This window comes from Lactuca sativa, chromosome 2 (genome assembly GCF_002870075.4).
Source record: "Lactuca sativa cultivar Salinas chromosome 2, Lsat_Salinas_v11, whole genome shotgun sequence".
Lineage (NCBI taxonomy): Eukaryota > Viridiplantae > Streptophyta > Magnoliopsida > Asterales > Asteraceae > Lactuca > Lactuca sativa.
Genome location: NC_056624.2, coordinates 169,231,304 through 169,237,476, shown reverse-complemented (window position 1 = coordinate 169,237,476; position 6,173 = coordinate 169,231,304). Strand labels below are relative to the sequence as shown.

The 6,173-nt window shown below is 30.2% G+C and overlaps 1 long non-coding RNA gene across 1 annotated transcript; it reads left to right on the top strand.

Annotated features, from left to right (window-relative positions):
• The first annotated feature begins 2,619 nt into the window (after window positions 1-2,619).
• Window positions 2,620-3,833, top strand: LOC128132073 (uncharacterized). The gene is made up of 2 exons (XR_008230006.1): window positions 2,620-2,960; window positions 3,046-3,833. It is a non-coding gene; the product is annotated as an uncharacterized LOC128132073 (long non-coding RNA).
• Window positions 3,834-6,173: the final 2,340 nt, after the last annotated feature.

Sequence of the window (6,173 nt, the reverse complement as noted above, 5' to 3'; positions counted from 1 at the left end):
TATCAAAAAAATAAACTCAAATATCAGAATATAATTGTTAAAATCATAAAATTAAAATATAAGTTTAATATCTTTTAAAATTTACGCATTGAAATTAAAATGAAAAATAAACATAACATATATACACAACATATATACACATTGATAAAATCCAAATATCATCTATTTAAAAGTATTACAATTTAATGACATTATTTTCACTTAATTTCAAAATGATCATCAACTTCTTATGTGGTAATTATTTATTTTAATAATTATTTTATATTTTAAGTATTAATACTTATATTCATATTAATTTATTATTAAACAATTATTATTTATAAATAATAAAAATATCGTCAATAAAAAAATAAAAACCAACTTTTATTTTTATTACATTGATGTAAAATTAATTGCAGTTGATGTGGTGTAGTGTGGAGTACCTGAAAAAATAAAAATAAAAATTCTATTGTTGTGGATACTTTATAATAAAATATAAAATTACATTCACATATACTATTATATAGTAAACAGTTCTATATATATATTCCGTTAATCAAAGTACCTTTAATGCACAAAGCTATGTGAAAACCTCCTTTTTTTTGTTTTTTTTTTCGTCTAGCTTCTTTTTATCTAAAGAACCCTTTTCAAAAAGGAAAGAAACTTATGTGTTGATTTTAAAAGAGAAAGTAATACCACCTTCTAAAATATGTCTAGGATCTTTATGGGGATTTTCAAATAATATTACATCTTTTAAAAATATAATAGTAAACCACGAGTGTTAACAAAGAAAAAAAAACTTGTGGATGGATTTTGAATATAAAAGTAAAATCGATACGAAATAAGTTAAGTTTTAATTTTTTTTATAAAAACGACGAAAGCAAAATCAAAGCTATGTTTAGCAAGTGGGTGGATGGGACACAAAAACTTCAAAGTTTGCATGTTACAAACAAAAGAAATGAAAGCAAATACCAAAATTAAGAACCCATTTCTTATCCCTAAATTTTGCATCAATGTTTCTTCTCAATATTTCCATTGTGTTATTACCATAATGGGAAAGAGAGCATCATAATTGGTCATTATGTGTTTGGAGAGAACGGAAAAACATGACACCCAATTTGTTGCAACTATTGGATTTCTAGCATATTATTGGGATTCTTTTTCTAAGCCCATAACGGTCTAGAAGATGAGATTATTTTGGAAGAATGCATTTTTTTACCTTCTTAGTAGCATACAAGATTGGGAAACGATCTTAAAGTCTCATCGGAACCATCCACTCTTCCTACCAAAAAAGTGTATTTTCACCATTACTTGCTATATGAGAGAACATTTTTGTGTTAATATGAAAACTTTCAAGATCACATTTTACTTTACAAATACTATTTCAAACGACTCATGATTTTCCTTGCCAAATATTCGAATAATTTTAGTTTTAAATTTTGTATCCCCTAATGACTCGACAAGATTCGATGTCCCAAACTTCCATTGATTAACTCATTCTTATTTATCATCATCAAGTCTTTGTCTTCAAACGGAAGTGTTACTGTATCTCATATTGATGCGAAACATTTCTATCAGTGGCTATATATGTTAGAAATTTTATTTCTCTCTATAAAGACTCTTTTGAAGAGTTACTATAAAACTTCATATATATATATATATATATATATATATATATATATATATATATATATATATATATATATATATATATATATATATATATATATATATATAATTTACATTGTCTTCACTTTATAAATTCACATCTCGTTCTTTTTGGTTATGTTTTTTATACTTTGAAGATGGAACTCGACATCATTAATTTCAAGCAGTCAATATGTGCTCTTTTTGTAAGGTGTAAAAGCATCAAAATTAGGTTTTTATTTCAATTTTTCATTTTAGTATCTAGTAAAATAACTTTCATTCTTTTTGGTTATGTTTTTTATATTTTGAAGATGAAACTCTACATCATTAATTTCAAGCGGTCAATATGTGCTCTTTTTGTAAGTTGTAAAAGCATCAAAATTTGGTTTTTATTTCAATTTTTTATTTTAGTATCTAGTAAAATAACTCTCATTCTTTTTTGTTATGTTTTTTTATATTTTCAAAATGGAACTCCACATCATTAATTTCAAGCGGTCAATATGTGCTCTTTTTGTAAGTTGTAAAAGCATCAAATTTGGTTTTTATTTCATTTTTTTCATTTTAGTCTAGTAAAATAACAATGTTTTTAGAACATAAGCATTTGCCAAACAACAATTTGTGAATTTTTTTACTTTATAATAAGGACGAATGCAGGTAAAATAAAATGTGGGACAGAGGGGAATGAAAATTTTAAATAGACAAAACTACACAAATGGACCCTGTGGTTAGCTTAAAATTGTCACTTTGGTCCAAAAAGATTTGGACTATCACTAGAGGTCCAAATTTTTCATTTTTTTTTGCAAGTTTGGTCCGATTTGCTTTGAACTTTTTTTATAAAGACGATTTTTCCCTTTCTTTTTGTTTTTTTATTTATTTGAATATTTTTTTGATTAACAAAATTAAAAAAGCCAAATCCCTCCTTCCCTCCCTCCCTCCCTCCCTCTCTCTCTCTCTCTCTCTCTCTCTCTCTCTCTCTCTCTCTCTCTCTCTCTCTCTCTCTCTCTCTCTCTCTCTCTCTCTCTCTCTCTCTCTCTCTCTCTCTCTCTCTCCTGTACGAAGCTAACCCAATTCATCTTCTCCAAGCAAACCATAAAAATGATGATCAGAAATCGATGAAACCAACAACATTCATCGTTAACGCATATATCTTCCCAACAAGGAAGAACACAACAAGATTCGAGCACTACAAATTCAGAAGACAGACCCTATTTTTGATTTCTTTTGGGGTATAAAAAGGCACAAAAGACAGAAGCCCTTGGGGTTTACATTTTCTTGGCGGATCCACTATTCATCATCTTCTTTGTGAACCACATTCAATCCAAAAGCAATGAGAGGTCTGTGAATTTTTTTGAAAAGCACATCCCCTCCTTCATCCACCTTCAGATTTTCTACCCTAATCTCTCTGTTTCTGATTTGTAGGTGTCATTAAGGTTTGAACAAGAGTACCCATAAAACCCAACCAAAAAATAACTTAAAGCTTCAACGATGCTCAAGAACGGGGGAAGAAATCAACATCGATTGCTAAAATCATAAATCCCAAATGGAATAATCAAGAAAAAGAAGAACTCATGAAGACCCAATTCACAGCTCTAAAATCCAAGATCAAATGATTAAGAAACAAAAGAATACATAAGCATCCACTTCAAAAATCCCCAATCGATCGATCAAGCAAGAAACAAGAAAACCCACAAAAATCTAATAGGAAGATCAAGCACATCACATCCTTATCTCTCTCATTAGAAAAAGACATCACACCTAGATAGATTCCAGTAAAAAACACAAGACCCATTTCCTCCAACCCGATTCTCCATGAACACTCTGTGATTTGGACACGATACCCATTTGAAACACATCTTGCAAAAGGTCCTTGGACACCCCTATACGATCGATCGTCCCTTTCTTGAATATCTGCGAGCAAGCCTTCACAAAGAAGCGGTCAGTACCTCTTGCATCTCTAAAATCGTCTCTAGATCAGAATCAATTTCCAGATGAAGATAAGGGATGAACACCCAAGAATCGATATCCAGAAATTTAGAACACGCACACACACTCTTAAATTGATTTCCAGAAACACAACTACACACGATTTTAGTTTTTGATTCGAATTTAGGAATTTGATCTTAAGTTACCCATGAAAAAAAAACTCACAAACGATCTCCATTGAGTTATGATTTAGAAAAACCCAAATGAAAACGAGATTGGAAATATACCCAAATGAGATATTTTTGTTCAGAGAGAGAGAGAGAGAGAGAGAGAGAGAGAGAGAGAGAGAGAGAGAGAGAGAGAGAGAGAGAGAGAGAGAGAGAGATTTGGCTTTTTTAATTTTTCTTTTAGTCAAAAAATATTCAAATAAATAAAAAAATAAAAAAAGTAAAATCAAGGGCAAAATCGTCTTTATAAAAAAGTTCAAAGCAAATCGGACCAAACTTGCAAAAAAATAAAAAGTGTGGACCTCTGATGCTAGTCCAAACCTTTTTGGACCAAAGTGACAATTTTCAGATAAACAGATAGACCATTTGTGCAGTTCTGTCTTTTAAATATTTTCATTGGATCATTAATAAAAAGTGGAGCCAAATTTCCGTACGAGGGATTAAACAGGAAGGTGTTTGCATTGATGACCTTTTTGAAATGCCACATAATTTGATCTTTCACCTTCTACATGGCTTGGAGCTTGATTTATATTGCTTTTTTAATCAAAAAAATATTAAATAAATATTAAAACCAATTTGAAGATATACGTATGATCAATATTGTAATTTATTGGATTCTTCTGTATTGTAATTTATTGGATTCTTCTGTTTTATAAAGTTAACAATTTTAAATAATAAAACCAATTTGAAAATATGGTATTATCAATATGTAATATTTTGATTTTCATATTTTATAATATTAGCAATTTTTATTTGAATTATAGATAGTTATTCTCATGTTAATTTATTATTCATTATTATTAATTTTTAATATTACTATATCTTTAAAAAAAATATATCATTTTAAAAGATGACTGATAGTGCAATGATAAAGATGTAGTTGTAAAAGCTGATATAGCATGTTTGAAAAAATAATTGACATTGCATGAGTGTGAATGATTTTAGAGTGTTAAGAAAACAGTTTTTAGTACTTTAGCGTAAAATTCAGAAAGTTTGAAGGTGCGGCTTTTCAAAACCAAAGTCAAAGATTCAATTCTCTGACTTTGCGTCAAACTTTGACATTGGAGGGTCCAATAAGCGGTGTGGGCATGTGGTGACAATAAATCTCGCCGTCTGGATGAGTTTTTCCTCTTTATTTATTATTAGAAAAGATTTGGATATTTTGAATATTGATGACATGTAGTATGTTAATGATTCCATTATGTTTTCAAAATCCCAAAAAGATGCAATTCCTTGTTTATTACGGTGGTAGTGAGTATAGACTGGGTTAGGTCGGCTTTGCGGTAAAACCGAACTCAATCCGCATCTTTCGGTTTTGGGTTTTAGAACCCAATGAGTTCGGTTTCTGACTGGGTTCGGTTTCTCAGTGGTTATGGGTTCAACCCATGGGTTCATGGGTTTTACGTTTAAACCCATGTGTTTTGGTTTTAAACTCATTTTTCAAAAAATATAAATAAACTAACAACTTAATTCAAAAAAATAGAAGCAATTTAAAACAATCAAAAATACCAAAATCAATTACATAGTTCAAAGAAATATTAAAATTACCACGTTTTGAAGATGATAACCAAAACATGAAAATCAAAGTAACATATAAATAGTTGGGTTGGGTCTGGTTCATATCAGTTTCTAAACTATTGGGTTGGGTCGGTTTCAATGGGTCGATTTTGACAGGGCAAACCCAACCCAACCCGAAAATTTTGGTTTTTTTTTTGGTTTCATCAATTTTTGTCGGTTTTTTGATTTTCGGTTTTAGTTTTGCCCACCCCCAAGATGTCTAGTCTGATGGTGATTTTAGATTATCTTCCTATTAGTTAGATACGATTACATTATAAAATCATAGCTAATATGTTGACTATTCGGTTAAATCGTGTCGTTGATGATGTTGTCAGTGTTGAGCAATCGATATGTAAAAAACAGATCTTAGGTGGTATGTGATGGTCAATGGGAATACAAATTGGTACAAAAGAAAACGTAAAAATAACATGTTTTTGAAGATTAATTTTTCAAACGTGTATGACTCACCTAGTTGGGTTTATTTGTTCTAAATTTGAGTGTATTTGTTCTTGAATAAGGCGCTCGTTCTTATTTATGGGAGCTTTACAAATGAGTTTCAGATTGAGTGTGGCTTGCGGTCCCATATCCCATTTTCTTTATATACTTTGTTATGGAGCGTCTTCATGTGGTGATCGAAGATGTGCTTGCAACATATTTGTTTAGATGATCCATGGTGGGTAAGGATAATCTTATTCTTTCTCATCTTTTTATGTGGATCCTGTTTTACTAATGGGGCAATGGTTGAATGATAATATCCTTAACATTGTGTGGTTGTGAATTGCTTTTACTTTGTATTAGGGTTGAGGATAAATCTTCAAAAATCGAAGAAGGTTGTGCTCT